The sequence below is a fragment of the Manacus candei genome, unplaced genomic scaffold (genome assembly GCF_025592945.1).
Source record: "Manacus candei isolate 608988 ecotype Guabito, Panama unplaced genomic scaffold, ASM2559294v1 h1tg000061l, whole genome shotgun sequence".
Lineage (NCBI taxonomy): Eukaryota > Metazoa > Chordata > Aves > Passeriformes > Pipridae > Manacus > Manacus candei.
In genome coordinates this window covers 3,480,796-3,497,366 of record NW_026138109.1, presented here as the reverse complement: position 1 = coordinate 3,497,366, position 16,571 = coordinate 3,480,796, and the positions used below count along the sequence as shown (strand labels likewise).

Here is a 16,571-nt window from a genome sequence, read left to right as displayed (position 1 = left end):
AGAGTATGGTGTTCACCTATTAGCCTGCGTTTGCGCCCTTTAAAGATTTAGTGGTCTCATAAATGATGATTTTTGGATAAAATACTTTCTGACAATGGGAGAAAGCCAAGACCCTGTTAAAACCTAAATAGAGCAATAGAAGTAAAAGTACGCTCTGAGTAAAATTTCACCATTTTGAAATAAACTATGTATTAAATCGAAATCTCAAAATACTACTTAAAATGAAACCTTAAGAAAGACATTACTTTTCTTCTTCCACTTCTAAATCTTCATAAAATCAGGATAAAAAATCTTTCTCGAATGTTGCTTGACTCCTCAGCTGCTGAACTGAAACCCTATGCTAATGCAGTGTATGCAACTGAGTAATGAACTGAGACTGAGATTACCTACTCTAGATTGTTTATTTATACTGCTAGAAAAGCAGCAACCTTACTGTATATTTAAACAATATATAAAAGAGAGTGCATGCAAATAAAGAATGTCAGGTAGATATAAACCAGAACTGGCTGGAGTAAGGAGGATGTGGAGCTGTATCTTTTCTTATGGAACATTTTTCATTCTGCTAAGAACTGTGTGTATTTTATTATTATCAAGGATGATGACTGTTGTTGAAGCCTGAAATATTGACATAAAAGGTTTGGATGTAACATCTGCAAAGAAAGTACTACCAGAATGCATCACAGGACAGAATGGTTTATTTTTGCAAGATTTTTCCCTTTAAGAACAGTTTAAAAGAATGCAATAAAATGGGTAAATTTTGTACTGAAATGCAACAGTTGGCAATAACTGTCTTGCAAACAATGCAAAAGATTAAACCTGTCTTGGGGTTGAATGTGATACGACATCAAGAGGTTGAAACTAAAGCCTTTAGCTCACAGGTATTAAATAAAGATTGCTGGCAACAAACTCATTCATGTTTTGGATGTTGTTTGTTTTAAATGTGGTTAACCTCATTCTGTTAAACTGGAGGACTGTTTATAATGTTACTAAAAAGAGCATAGCACAGACCCCCCCCCAACAACTTAGTATTTATTCAACTGCAGAAAACAGAGACAGTATAGGAAGAGAATGGTAAGGCATAGCAAAAAGAAAAAAGACAAAGTAAATATATATGCAATGTGTAAGAATGTAAATAACTGTGGGTTCTGAAAAGATGAAGGTTTTTCTTGTATTGTCCATAGCATTTGGGACTGAGCAATTCCCAATAACAACTAAACTGTATATTTTCTAAGCTCAGGTAAGAGTTGGTATTAGATTTCTGTGCATAATCGCTGTGTTCCTCAGTAAAACTACTACCATGAATGAAAAATGGTATCATCTTAAAATTATACCTAGTCACAGGAACCATTTTTTTCCATAAAATGGATCATATACTTTGATATGTAATAACTTTCAAATTAAAAGAAACCATTTTCTAGGGACAGTCTTTGAGAACTGTTTTCTCTAAAGTCATGGCGCATGACAGCTAACATGAGCAGTCAAACTGCAGTCTGCAATAAATCACATCTCATTTCCATAAATTTTACTGAGCATACCCTTAAAAATAAAAATTAGTTTACTACTATCAAATGATAGTCAGTACTTCCTACTGGAATTCTTCTGGAATAATTATTTTTCTAAAAATATCCAGTAGAATGTATACTTGGTACTTGGGCATGACCTGCACTCAATATGGAAGCAGATTTGTAAGTAATAATGTCAAAAAATGTATGGTGCTCATAACATTTCATTTCTCTGAATGTAAAACCTGGAGTTTTAAAATTGTTAGAAACAAAATGATCTAGAAGGAATTCTGTTTCAGACTCAGAAAGAGGTTTTATGCAATGGGTAGGTGTTTTTTTTTTTATCTTCCTCTAAGGAGAATAGTGCTATGACCATTAGGATCAAGGTCTTAAGTAGACCTGGTTTACCTTCATTTAGTTCAAGTTTCCTCTGAGTGGCTACAGATATATTAGTAAGATATATGGCTGTGCTAGTAAAACTGCTCACATAGTTCCCGGCTGTGACCCAGGACAACTGGTACATTCAGAGAGAAGACCTGGTTGTGAGACCTTCCAGGGACCATTTGCAGGACCTGGTTTTTTGCTTCTAGCCTGGTGTCATGAGTGGGGAAGGGGATACACGTGGTGCTTTGTGTATGACCTGTTGACCTCAGGACCAGCAAACAGTACCAGTTCTGCTGTGAATAAAGCCAAAGCATCCAGGAGGCCTGAGCTGAGGACTCTCCCTGTTGCCTGTAGAAATCTCCAGTGGGCAAGAACAATTTCATAGAATCATAGAATCAGCTGGGTTGGAAGGGACCTCCGAGATCACCAAGTCCAACCCTTGATCCAACACCACCGTGGTTACTAGACCATGGCACTAAGTGCCACATCCAGTCTTATCTTAAAAACCTCCAGGGACAGAGAATCCACCACTTCCCTGGGCAGCCCATTCCAATGCCTGATTACCCTCTCTGTAAAGAATTTCTTCCTAGTATTCAACGTAAACCTCCCCTGGCACAGCTTAAGACCGTGCCCTCTTGTCCTACTAATGCTTGCCTGGGAGAAGAGACTGACGCCCACTTGGCTACAACCTCCTCTCAGGGAGTTGTAGAGAGTGATGAGGTCTCCCCTGAGCCTCCTCTTCTCCAGGCTGAACAACCCCAGCTCCCTCAGCCTCTCCTCATAGGTCTTGTGCTTGAGTCCCTTCACCAGCCTAGTTGCCCTCCTCTGCTCCAGCACCTCAATATCTTTCCTGAACTGAGGGGCCCAGAACTGGACACAATGCCTTATCAGTACTTTCTGGAAAAACACTGAATAAGAAGTTTTTGTTATGCCCCAGAAAAAATCTGTGCAGAGTGCTTTAGCAGGGAAGTGTGTTTTGCAGGGATCTGCTTCTTAGCAGCTTATTTTCTTCCTTCTCTGCCCAAAGCCTCCTCTCTGAGAAACCATGACCTATCTTTGCACTGCCATTCTGGGCCTTATTTCACTCCTGATGTGAGCTGGTGCTGTTTCTTTGCAGATCATCGAGAGTTAATACACCACAGCATATTACCCTACAGAGTCTCCCCATAAATGCAGGTGGATAAACAGCTCCATTTACTTCTTCAGCAGATGTACTGTCTTATTCTAGTAGCTCATCTCAGTGAAAGACATAGTTTCTCACCCATTTTTCACCCCTTTCAGAAGAAAGAGTGAACAAAACATTCCTCAAACTTTAAGACACTAGTAGTGTATCGGGACAAATAATGTATAACCATGAATTTTGCACATAAAACATTTATGGTGAATTCTAAGATTCTTTCCCATGGGCTTGATTTCATATTAATGTGTGCCAAAATCAGGACCTGCAGCACAGTCTACTGACGAATTCAATCTCCCAGGGGGGTGGGTCCCCAGGGCGTCAATTATTTTAGTTAATATATTCGGCATTCAATACCTCCATCTGAAATTCATCATGTCCAAGACCAAGAGGTCAAAAACCCGCAACATTTGGAAACAACTGACAAAGGCATTTTCTTGTTGTTACTGCTTCTGGGATTAGCGTGCAGACATTTGTCTTCTGCGAATATTAGCTCAAAGCATTCTGCTACTACATTTCTAGTCCAAATCTTCTTGTGAAGAAACCAGTATCTCTTGACTAGACCTTAAAATTGAGACTGTTTGTGGCCAAATCTTTTGGTATCTTGCCAAATCTGAGAGGCTAAGTAGGATAGGACATGCTGGGAAACTCCTGAGGAGAGACTGCAGCTGAATCTAAGGACAATCAAAAAATCACTTTTGTCATAGCTTTCCTGGTCTTGCACTAAGTTTTTCATGCAGCTTCTTATTTCTCAGCATGAGCAAGGCTATGTCTGGTCATAGGCCCAAGATCAGGTGTTTGGGTCATGCAATGCTGTGTCAAAATGCTTTGAATCCACACTACCCTTATGATGTCTTGCCACAGCACCATATGGTGCAAGCTGGTTGTGAGGCTTTTACTGAGTGGATCAGCAAAGTATGGGGGCTGGGACTATCCTAAGCTGTTGCATAATTGTGTGGTTTTGCGTCTCTGAGATATATATATGCTCTGGTCCCAGGGACCTGCATGGGGAACTCAGTCAGAAATGCAATTGTGTTCATCACCCTCCTGCTTGCACTCCTACAGGCTGCAAACACAGCCTTGAGGGACTTCAGGGAGACCCTTTGATGCAGAAACCAAGAGTGATCATGTGTTGCTATTGGGTCTACAAAGCTGGGTATCTTTCCAAATACGTTACTTTGTGCCTTGATTTCCCTCTGATTTAAAATACAACATTCTTGTCTTAGACAGAAGCTCTGAAAACAAAAGTACCAAAGAAAGGATATTCTAAGGCACCACTGCAAGAGAGGCCATCCGTGTATTGTCTATCTTTTATGTTGCAAGTCTAGGATTTCAGATGTCCTTTATTAATTTCCTGGGTTTTAAGTGTTTCACTTTGAAAATGTAAGTACACTCTCATTTAGCAATATTCATGTTTTTTACATAAATCTCATTTTCCCTGTTAACAAAAACACCAGTTTGGACCTAGTAGAAGTCCACTTGGACCTCTTAGAAGACCTACTTAGTTCTTATATGTGTTAAAAATTACACACCAAATGACATATGTCCATAAGAAAAGTAGTTTTTCAGTTTTTGAAATGACTTTACACCATCAATATGGTGTAAATTTTGTTAAATGAAAACTTTTAATCTATCTGTATCTGTATTTTCCCATGCTCTTTTAAGGCCTTAGGGAATAATTTATAGGGCTATAATTTTGTGGGTTAATGTGTTATGACCATTTATAAGTGGCTCCTTAGGGCACTAAAAAGGCCAAGAATATGTAAATACAAACATAAACCAGAAAAAAATACCTGCAACATGAAGAAACCTACAGGGAGAGAGACCATATGGCCTAACAATTCAACTCCACTTAATGGCTCCATTCATCTCTAATTGAAATAAAAGCATGTTTATTACTGACCATAGTGAAAGAAAAATTGAAAGCTAAAACCTCATCTGTAATATGACAATCACCTAACTCTGTGTTTGATAATATTGTGCTAATGCATATATTTAGTTTTTTTTAATATTGGTCATCAGTTCTTTACTACCAAATATAAGTCCTTGTTCCCCGTTTCCTCCAAATTTAATGATGAGTATTTTGCAATACTCCTTTAGCTTTAGGCTTGGATGATTAAAGACTTCTTTATGATTTTTTATATTGGAGTAGTTAAAGGGAATTGTTGGCTGGGACACCTGATGGGAGTCAGCCACTGTGGGTCCTGGTCAGCGTTTATGGAGAGAGATACATGATCCCGTGGGGAGAAATGGGAGCTCTCCTGGACTGAGCTGCCCTGTGGAAAAACACACCTTGTTGTCCAGAGCATTCAGACATCTCTCATGGGCAAAACATTTCTTCTCAGAGCATTTTACTTAATTTGTGTCCTGTTAATATCAACTTCTCAACACTAATATGCCTACAGAGAAAAAAACAAAGAAAGAGAAAACTGGCAATCAAAAAAATCACTTTAGCCAAGCACTTTTCCCTCATACTTTCCTGGGGTCAACTTCCCCTGTATTTACTGAGGTTAAACTCAGTCCATCCTATTTACTCCGGTCAGGTGATGGGTGGAACAGGACGTCTAGAGTTGTGTGGGCAATGGTTTTTTCTGCTGCTTTCTTCATTTACTTATTTTGTTCTGTTGCACTTTGCTTTTTATGGCATTTCCTGTGCTGCTGTTTTTTTCTTATTTATTTTTTTTTTGTTACACTGCTTCTTAGTGTCTTTCCTCTGATGTGGGTCATCTGTTGGTCATAGTCACTCAGGTATCTCCCTGTCTTGGTGTGGAACACCTGGGGGCTGCAGTCCCACAGAGCTGTCCCCACTGCAGTGTGGGTCCCCTGCAGGCTGCAGTCCCATGGGGTGTCCCAGCTGCAGCCTTGGCCACCTATGGACCACTGTCCCTCAGGGAACTGAAAGGTATTTACAATATCCTCAACAAGCTGACTGATGTCATTGCAAAGATCCTCTTGATGATTTTTGAACAGTCTTGGGAATTTGGAGAGGTCCCAGGTGATTGGAAGCTAGCAAACCTTGTCCTGATTTTCAAGAAGAGCAAAAAGGACCCTGAAGGCTACAGACCTGTCAGTCTCACTTCAGTGCCTGGTAAAGTTATGGAGAAGATTAATCTGGGAGGTGTTGAAAACCACATGGAGGACAATGCAGTCACTGGTCACAGCCAGCACAGCTTCACGAGGTGAAAGTCCTGCTGATCAAACCTGATTTCCTTTTACGACAAGGTAAACCAACAAATTGATTAAGGGAAACCAGTAGATGTAATCTTTTTGGACTTCAACTTTTGATACCATCTCTCACAGTACCCTTCCGGACAAAATGTCCAACACACAGCTGGATAACTGTGTCATGTGATGGGTGAGTAACTGACTCACAGAGACACAGCGAATGGGGTAATATCAGGCTGGTGTCCAGTCACCAGTGGGGTTCCACAGGGCTCCACCCTCAGCTCATTTCTCTTCAACATAAATGACTTGGATGCAGGACTCAAAAGAATACTAAGTAAGTTTGTCGATGGCACTTAATTGGGAAGAGCTGTCAATTCCCCCAAGGACAGAGAGACCCTGCAGAGAGACCTCGACAAATTAGAGAGATGAGCAATCACCAACTGTATGAAGTTTAACAAGGACAAGTGCTAGATTCTACACTGTGGACAGGGCAAGCCTGGTGGCATTTATAGACTAGGGAACGAGATGCTGGGGAACAGTGCTGTGGAAAGGAGCCTAGGATCCTGGTCAATGGCAAGTTGAATATGAGTCAGCAGTGCCCTGGCAGCCAGGAGGGCCAACTGTGTCCTGGGGGGCATCAGGCAAAGCATCGCCAGACAGGCAGGGGAGGGGATTGTCCCACTCTGCTCTGCACTGGGACAGCCTCACCTTGACTATTGCGTGCAGTTTTGGGCACCACAATATAAAAAAGACATTAAGCTATTAGAGAGTATCCAAAGGAGGGAAACAAAGATGGTGAAGGGCCTTGAGGAGTGGCTGAGGTCACTTGGTCTGTTCATCTTAGAGAAAAGGAGACTGAGGGGAAACTTCACTGCAGTCACAATTTCCTGGTGAGGGAAAGTGGAGGGGCAGGTACTGACCTCTTTACTCTTGTGGCCAGGGACAGGACTTGAGGAAACTGAGTCAGAGGAGGTTTAGGTTGGATATCAGGAAAAGATTTTTCACCCAGAGCGTGGCTGGGCACTGGAACAGGCTCCTCAGGGAAGTGGTCACAGTACCAAGCCTCTCTGAGTTCAAGAAGTGTTTGGACAATACTCCTAGGCACACGGTTGGATTCTCCAGGTGTCTTGCACAGGGCCAGTAGTTGGACTCGATGATCCTGATGGGTCTCTTCTGACTCAGCATATTCATTCTATGCCTAATAGTTCTATCTATGTGAGCATCTTGCTCTGCATCATGCCTTGTGAAGTTTCTCTCCACTGTGAAGCTAAAATTTCTGGTGTGCTTCTAATTTCTCTGGAATTATACTCCCGAATGTATATATGAAAAGCTATTCCTTCCCTCTTTATTTGTCCACTGTTAAAAATGGTTACACCACATATAGTGTGCATACACAATCTACAGACTGTGAAGTACTCTGAGGGTGAGGCCATATGGAAAACGTCTCATTTTGAAGATAAGATGTCTTTTCTTTTATTGTGTGATAAGATTTTTTTAGTAACAACCTGCAAAGGCCTTATGGGCCAAATCATGGGCAGTAATCCTGCACAGGACTAACTTCCTGGCTTCACAGAAACAAATGTTGCACAAACTAAGTTCTGTGATTTAATGATTTAGGATAGTGTTTTTCTATGGGGAGTCTGTGAAAGACATCTAATGAAATCAAGGCTTTGCTTAACTTATGTTTGCTATATGTCTTCCACCTTTTCTGCACAAACTTCGAAGATCCAGAAATGAAAAAGGCCAAAACTCACTATTTCAGGCCATTCTTGCTCACATTACATCTAGTATGAGTTTTTCCAATAAACCTATTTGAATTGGGACAGGAGGCTGTGTGAGAATGTTTAATGTGTCTGAGGTTAAGAGTCCTACCTTCTTCCCACCAGAGGAAACTTTTATTAAATGGTAAGAAAATGAGAAGACGTGATGTAATCAGGAAGCTTTTTCAGCCACTGATGGTTTGCAGAAGGGTAGGTGCCATGTGAACAATGTTGCGTAAGCCTCAAAACCTCCTGGCAAAGAAGTGAATTCTGAATGAAAAATCCTTGCCAAACGCACCCTGTCATGTTTTCCATCATTAGAGCTGGATATTTGTGTATAATTCCTGTGGGATTGGAGGATGGTAACGTATACACACAGAAAAAGTTCAATTTCAAGTAGCTGCTAACATCCAGTAAACAATATGTTCCAAATTCCTTTCAAGGAATATACCAGATGGCCTTATGACAGTCCATTTTTAACAACATAAAATTGGGAGAATCTAGGCCCTTATACTATGGGACTTTGTGGCAAAGGCAGGCAAAACACACAAAGCTGCTTTTGGTACTGGAGAGACACTGAGTGGCAGGATCACTCTCAGAAGAGTCTGAGATGCACCTGTGAATCCACTGACTTTTAAAAAAGAAAATAAAAACCCTTTTCAGGGTTTTTGTGATGCATCACATGCTTGTATTTGTGTTTACACATGCTCATGATGAGCAGAATGTTTGCTCAGCCACATGGCAGCATTGAAATCCCTATCATCAACACTGAAGTTACAGAAGAAAATTCCTCTGTGTTTAAATCACAGTTTGTTTCTTTGCACAGCACAGGCCATAAACATCAGCCACTGCAGCTTATCCAAACACCCTGAATTCCCTTTAGGTTTGAAGGGTGCATGGATGCAAGTGGCCAGCCCTCTCTACTCTCAGACAGCATTTTGTACACTTGCCATTAACGTCACCAAGTGAAGGAACTGCTCGGCCTTTATTTAAAGAGGAAGACGTGTGATGGGCCATACTTGAGAGCCAAAATATTTATCCAAGAGCTTATACAGTGCTTCCGGATATCAAATAAGCAGACTTCAAAAATAGTGAGGGTAGCTTAAAAATCATGACTCGATGCATCAATAAAATGTACCATGCTTTGCATTTGGACTTTGAACTTTTAGACATAGGTGACGTTTAGGAATATCTTTAAAGCTCAACAGGAGAAACTTTGTTTGGTGCCCAGGCCACCTAACCTGTGGCATCATTTTAACCACAACAGGATACTCTTCCAGGACCTCTTTCTCATAAAGAAGTGTCTAGAAGTTTTTGCAGTTCATTTAAGGTTAAGGTATCTTCTACCTTAAACTGAAGTGGCTGGGGCGAGATCTCCTGCTGCATGATTCTCCATCCAAGGTAAGTCCAGGGCTGCGATCGCTGGATTTTTTCCAGAGCAACCTGCAATCCTAAATCTTGGACGGCATTGGTTAGAGCAGTAACAACAGATTGCAACTCAAGCTCTTTGGCCGTGGCAGTTAAAATGTTGTCTATGTAATAGTAAATGATTGCTGAGGGATAAAGCCTTCTGATGGGGTGAATGGCTTTTGCCACAACATTCTGACATATAGTCGGACTGTTCCACATTCCCTGAGGAAGAACAACCCAGTGGTATCTCTGCATGGGCTGTGCATTTTTCAGAGTGGGGATAGAAAAAGCAAACCGTGGAGCATCCTCAGGGTGCAGAAAGATGGTAAAGAATCAGTCCTTTAAATCAATTACCATTAACAGCCACTCTGCTGGAAGCATAGCAGGTGAAGGGCGTCCTGGTTGCAATGCTCTCATGGGTTCTATTACTGAGTTAACTGCCCTTGAATCATGCAACATCTTCCACTTGTCACTTTTCTTGGGGATACAAAACACAGGTGTATTCCAGGGGCTCGTGGTTGGCGCAATGTGTCCTGCTTCGAGCTGCTCTTTAACAAGTTCTCTTAAATGAGCAGCCATTCCTTTTTTATGGGCCATTGATCAATCCATATAGGCTCATCACTTTTCCAAACCAGCCTAATCTGTCCTTGGAATGGCTGTTCAATGGCCTCTACTGAAAAACCTGGTTGTCTGCAGGAGCAATTTGCATGGTTGTGCCAAATTGTCCCAAGACGTCTCTCCCCCACAACGTGCATGGTATAGGAGCAACAAAAGGAGTTATCTTGGCCCCTTGTCCCTCTGGCCCCAGCACTCTGTGGGTATCTGATCACTCTGCCTGGGCCTTTGTGTACCCCCCACCCCCTGAATGGTCAAAGCTGGGTAAACTGCAGGCCAGTCAGGAGGCCATTCTCTGTCCTTAATGATGGTAACATAGGCTCCTGTGTCCACCAAGCCTGTGAATCTACGCCCATCTATTTGACACATCATCTTAGGCTGTGTTGTTGTAATGGCCCTTGCCCAATAGATTTGTGGCTCGTCTGTGCTTCCAAAAGTCCCTGAGCCCCTCTCCCCCTCCCCAGCAGAAGATGTACTGAAAAAAGGGATCAACTGGGCAATATTTTGTCCTTTTGGGATGTGACAGGTGGGTACTGGAGTCCATGCCATTATTTGAATCTCACTGTGGGAGTCTTGAGTCAATCACTCCAGAACAGGCAGAACAAACAAACCCATCCTAGTGGTTGATAATCTCCCTATTAACAGTACACGTACCCCTGAGGCCAATGGTCCCCAAACCCCTGTAGGAATTAACACTACAGCAGTGGATGTTATAGTTACTGGTTCTCTGCTGGATAAATCCAGCCCGGCGCTGGCTGTGGTGGAGGGGCACAGATCGCCAGCCTGTTTTCCTGAGCCAAATTTTTTTGTTGTGCCAGGGCGCGTGACCTCGCCCTCTGTCTCCTGTTTCCCTGCTGTGAGGAGTTTTTTGACCCCCGCTTCCCATGCTGACACTTTTGGCACACCAAGACCTATAGCAACGCTTTTAGGTCTTGCCCCCTCCTGCACTCTCAGCTGCGCGCTTAAGGCTGTAGCCAGAGAAGCAGTTTGGTGTTTGACCGACCCAACACCCTGGCAGGCTCGAACCATCTCAGCAATGCTGCAGCTTTCCCTTTTAGGGAGAGTTTGCAAAACTCTTTTACAGTCTTGGTTCGAGTTCCCATATGCCAGTTGCTTAAAAAGCATTTCTCTAGCTTCATCATGCTCAATTTGCTCATTTAAAGCAGCCTGCAGCCAACTGAGAAACTGAGAGAAGGGTTCAGTAGAACCTTGCAAAACTTTTGTGAAGGACAGATTACTGTCTCTGTCTGTACTTGGGAGTTTTCTTATTGCTCTTAAAGCCAGTTTTGCAATCACTTCATAAATTTCTTGGGGGTAGCCTGTTTGTGAATCTACTGTGGCAAAATCCCCTTCTCCTGTTAAGAGATTGCATGTTATGTCTGCTTGTGGATTATTTGCATATACTGCACAATTCTCCCTAAAATCTATCAACCAAGTGCTGTACTGTGTATTTGTTAGAACCGGTTTCAGCAAAGTTTTCCAATCATGTGGGGTAAAGACGTAAATTGAACTCAACGTCTCCAAATATGCAAACGTATTAGTTGAGGAAACACCAATTTCTCTTACTAACTGCCTCAGTTCCTTTGTCACCTCATGAGGCAAAGGTTGAAACTGAGGGGCCTGGCGCTGGCAGAATATGACTGGACATGCATGAATCACTTGCCAGTCTCCCACCCACATCACTTCCTTGTGGCATCTTCCCCACCGGTCGACCGATCTCCCCGTGCCACCCTCTCGCTCTCTCCCAGGGGGCCACCTCCAGTCCCTCCTCATCCTCTAATGCCTTTCCACCCGTGGCCCTGGTATACTCAGTTCCCTGTAGCTGCATGGTAGAGGATGACTGACACGGAGGGAAGGGACGTTTCCCCTCCCCATGCCCACAGTTGGAATGAGCTGGCTGCGCAATCAGAAGAGACAGGTCAGGTTCTGGTCTGTTTCGCGCACGAGATGTCTGCGCCCGTGCCAGAGCACGAGGTCGCTGTTCATCTGCAGTGTGAGGAGGTGAATTTGCTGGGTTCCCTCCCCCATTGCTTGCAACGGGGCCCTGCACCTCGCTCCTGTGGGCTGGATTCTTGAGCTAAGGTTCCTGTTCCTTTCCCGCTATCTGTGCTCCTGCTAAGACCAGAATCTAACCCGACCCTTAAACCATGAACACCCCCCGCCTGCCCATGCAGATCCTCCCCTGAATTTAAATCTATTTGGGTTGTGCGTGGTGTATTCCCCCCACTTTGTGTGTGTCTACGTTGTGGACTTGGGCTGTGGTTAACAGCCTGACTGGGGGATTGTATATTGGTGTGGGTTGGGTGTTCTGTTTGTCTTTGTGCTCTGTGTAAGGCATCCATAGTAATGGACCATGCAGGGATGCTGTTATTAGCTTGGGCGTCACTTGCTCTGGCCTTATCTCTCACGAGCTTTCCCAGTTTATCTCAAATTTCTGTATTTAGAGCTTCCACCAATGGCAGTTTTGGTGCTACACATTTTATCCATTGCATAGATTCTGTTAACTCTGCGTGTGTGGATTGTACTTGATATGATCTTAACAAGAGGCACAGAGCCTCTGTGTCCTTGTCTACTTCTGCAGAGAGACTTTTTCCCATGTTGGCTTTACCTTACCTAGCCACTTTCAGGTCCCACATGTGTGCTGGCTTTGTTCGCGGCTTCTGAGATTTACTTTTGATTTCGGCTTGGGCTGCAGCTTTTCACGTTCCTCGGCTGCTCCAGTGTCTCGTTGGGGCGATGATGGCGACTCCTTGCTGTCTTCGCAGATGGCAGCACCGGCTGCTGCAGTGGTGGCTCCAGCAGCGGCGATTCCTGCTCCCTCTGTGGCGGCGGTTCGCAGCAGATCCCATGGAGCCCTCTATCCATCTTCTCTCGTCTTTTTTCTCCTGGAACAGTGCACTTCCTATCTTTTTTGAGCTCGGTTTAATCTTGCATCTCTCAGGTGCTTGCTGAGATCGGACGCTTTTAAGACATCTAGGCTTTTTTTTACTAAAAGTGTCTCAAGTTTTAAAACAAACTTGTTCTGGACACTACTGAGTTGCCTTGCTACAAGGCTTTTAAAACTATATCCTAATGTAGGTTGTGCCCCATGCCAAGGGCACCATCTGTGATATAGTAATATAATATAAAGGGATAAGACTCAGCAGCTCAATTGGCAAGCACCAAATCTGTTTATTTAAAGGAAAACATCCCTTTATATACCCTCTGGGGGGGGTATGTGACCCACCAGGCCAATGACAGCAGGACACACACTGCCCATGTGCCAGTATGCTGTCCAGGGACTTCAAGACTCAGAATGCACCCCTTGCATCCCTGGGACATGTCCCTACAGAGCAGGTCACTAGGTGCTGCTTCCTGGTTTACAGGTAATTTTTTCTGTTCCCCGTCCTTGTCTACCAGCTGAGGGGACTGGTTGCCCTGAGGATCATTGGTCTTTCTGTTAAAGACTGAGGCAAAGAAGGCGTTAAATACCTCAGCCTTGTCTTCGTCCTTCACGACAATGTTCTCCTGGATGTCCAATAAAGGATGGAGATTTTTCCTTGTCCTTCTTTATGTAGTTAATGTATTTATAAAAATTTTTTTGTTATCTTTCACAGCAGTGGCCTGATAGAGTTTTAGCGGAACTTTCACCTTTCTAATTTTCTCTCTGCATGACCTCCTAACATTCTTGTACTCTTCCTGAGTTGTCTGCCCCTTCTTCCGAAAGTCAAAAACTCTCTTTTTATCCCTGAGTTCCAGCAAAATCTACCCATTCAGTCAGGCTGGTCTTTTTCCCTGCTGGCTTGTCTTTCAGCACATAGGGACAGTCTGCTTCTGTGCCTTTTAAGATTTCTTTCTTAAAATGTGTCCAGGCTCCCTGGTCCCCTTTGTTGCTATGGCCTGTTTCTCAAGGTACTCTCTGAGCTAGTGTCCTGAACAGGCCCAGGTCTGCCCCCTGAAAGTCCAAGGCAGAGGTTTTGTTGACCCTCTTTCTTACTTCAGCAACAATCAAAAACTATCATTTCATGGTCTCTATGCCCAAGATAGCCTCTGACCATAAACAGCTAAAGCACATAAAATTTTTTCCTACATGTCACACCTCATTGTTTAACTTTGTGCAGGATTTCAAATACAGAAGTAAAAAGCAGGATCTAACCACGCTGACATTCCACTAAGCCGGAGAAGAATATATTTTGAATTTTATGAGTAAAAACTGAATTACTATTCTAACTGATGAAAAATGTTGCCTTGCCCTAAATAAGCTATGAACTGAAAGAAATAAAATTTGTCACATTTTAAAGTATGGAATAAATCTTTATGACCTATGAGCAGGACTGGTAGTTTTATTAGTTGTGCAAGCAGTCTATCTTCTCTTGACAAGATAACAAAAGTGCCCAAACATGATTCTAACACTGCTGGTTAGATATAGTCATAAATTTGTGAAGCAGCTTTAATACTTCGCATTTCAACAGGGCCTGTTATCTAAGGCAGAAGACTTACAAATATTAATTGGGCTTTAAAATGTTCTTGTGAAGTAAATGTAATAAATACAGTGATGTTAAGTTTAGACAAAAGATTATCTAAAATGTTAAGCAACTTGCCAGTACAGTAACCCAGTGCCTGACCTAGGAATGCAGCACTCCAGTAAATGCTCTAACCCTTAAGCTGCACTGGATTACAGTTCACTGAAACTGCAAATGAACTTAGAGCAGTCCTAATACATATGGAAAATATGCCCTAATGTTTTCTGTCAGAAAATTGCAAGGCAGCAAATCAGTCACACTGGAACTTAGTAGAAAATTTGATGCTAGAGCAGTTGGATTCAATAACGCAACTAATTATACTTGATGTGGCATTTTATGAGAGGGTTCTCCAGCACAGGCAGAAATGGCATGGTTGTTTTGAAAGTAGGACAATCCCACCTTGGGAAAGTCAGTTGAGTATTCAGGCTTGACTTTGAAGCCTTTGATGAGAGAATCACGTCAAGTCTAATCTCTGAGTGACAGGTTCATAAATGCACACACCGCAGTTGATACGCTAATGGCCACATTCTGCTCTGTTGATTTTCTTTGTCCTGCTTATTCAATTTCTTTAGAGACATCCAGGGATGAAAGAGAAAAATGTTGTAAAGACTAAAAAGAGGTCTGCAAACTCTCTTGTTATCAAGCAAGGTACTAGAAATGTACAGCAGCTCATGTAACTTAAAGAGGCCATGTAGCATGAAAGAATACCACCCTTTTACATGAAAACCTGTCAATGTCCACAGGAGGTAAATATAGATTACTGAAGATACAAGGTCACTGAGAACTGCAGGCTTCTGTCTTTGCTCACTTTGCTAGTCACATCTGTGGAAATCATTTGCTACCAATTTTGACTCTCTCTCCTACTTTATGTCGTGATGTTACTTATAAGCAGAAGAACAACTGGCTTCACTTCTTACTAGGGAACTCTTCCAGAGCAGGATGAAAGAAGTCTTCAGCAATTGCAAACTGATGGTGAAAACAAGGGTTGCTGTGAGGTTATATCTCTTACTGACACCTACCACAGCAGCACTGGAACTCGGGGTAGCTGGGACAAAACTCAGGTTAGCCTATGAACTGTGTTAATGCAAAGCAATGCTTTTGACTGGCCCTCTTTGAGCGAAGGCAACCGACTTTCTGTGCATCCAGCAGGATAGAAAACTCTCTCTGTAGTCATTAACAACAGCTGGTACAGAAGATTACCAAATTAATAATAAAAAATGTTTGAAATCTTTGTTTATGCTCATTTCAAATCAAGTAATTTCATAATGATAATTTCATTTCAGGTCCCACTGGAAAATCATATCTCTTTAAAATCTCCGAGTTTAATTCTTGGTATATATTTTTCTTTACAAAAGATAAAGTAAAAAATTTAATCTTGCATTCGTAGGTGAGATATTTTTGCCAGTTTTATAGACATAAAAATATTAATCTTTACAATGATGATTAAAACCAAAAGGTTCATTAGAGCCTGGGCTGTCTGGTCTGCTCTATAGCTCTTGTAGCCGTAAAACTGAGTTTTCTCATTTTCAAATGTCCTCTCTTGTGTCAAAATCTTAACTACATTAATTCAGGGACATGCCATGATGTTGAAAAGGGCACTCTCTGGTGGCCTGTGGTGAGTGACCTTCCAGCTTATTATGTCTGAATGTCCTTTGCCCTTTGCCCACTTAGAGCCTACGCAGTCTTTCCTCAGTGGGATTCTATCCTGATTTGGCATAAAGAGGCATTCAAAGAATGAACAAGAAAGTTTGTGCACTTGGAGAGTAAAAAGTAAGACAATAGGTAGGAATCCACTTTGTTCTCTATGCTTCTCTTCTCTGTCCCTCTCCTCTCGTGCTGAAGCATAAAAGGGACCAAAAGTCTCCCAGGAGAGCCACTGCTCTCCCATATGACCTCGGTGGGAACTGAAAATACAGCTCACAGCTGATAATGATTTGGAAGCTGTGTCCTTTTATAAGAAGATGCACTGTTCCTCCTCAGCCTTTCCTCCAGTTTGGATGTATCTGTTAACTGATCAAGGGAGCACTCTTCTTTGATCTGGATGTCTAAAAAACCT

At 42.5% G+C, this 16,571-nt stretch overlaps 1 long non-coding RNA gene across 1 annotated transcript in view; it reads left to right on the top strand.

Annotated features, from left to right (window-relative positions):
- The first annotated feature begins 16,256 nt into the window (after positions 1 to 16,256).
- Positions 16,257 to 16,571, top strand: part of LOC127478744 (uncharacterized) — a 41,592-nt gene continuing 41,277 nt past the window's right edge. Inside the window, exon 1 of the long non-coding RNA XR_007907308.1 lies at positions 16,257 to 16,285. This is a non-coding gene — a long non-coding RNA (uncharacterized LOC127478744). The remainder of the gene's footprint in view (positions 16,286 to 16,571) is intronic.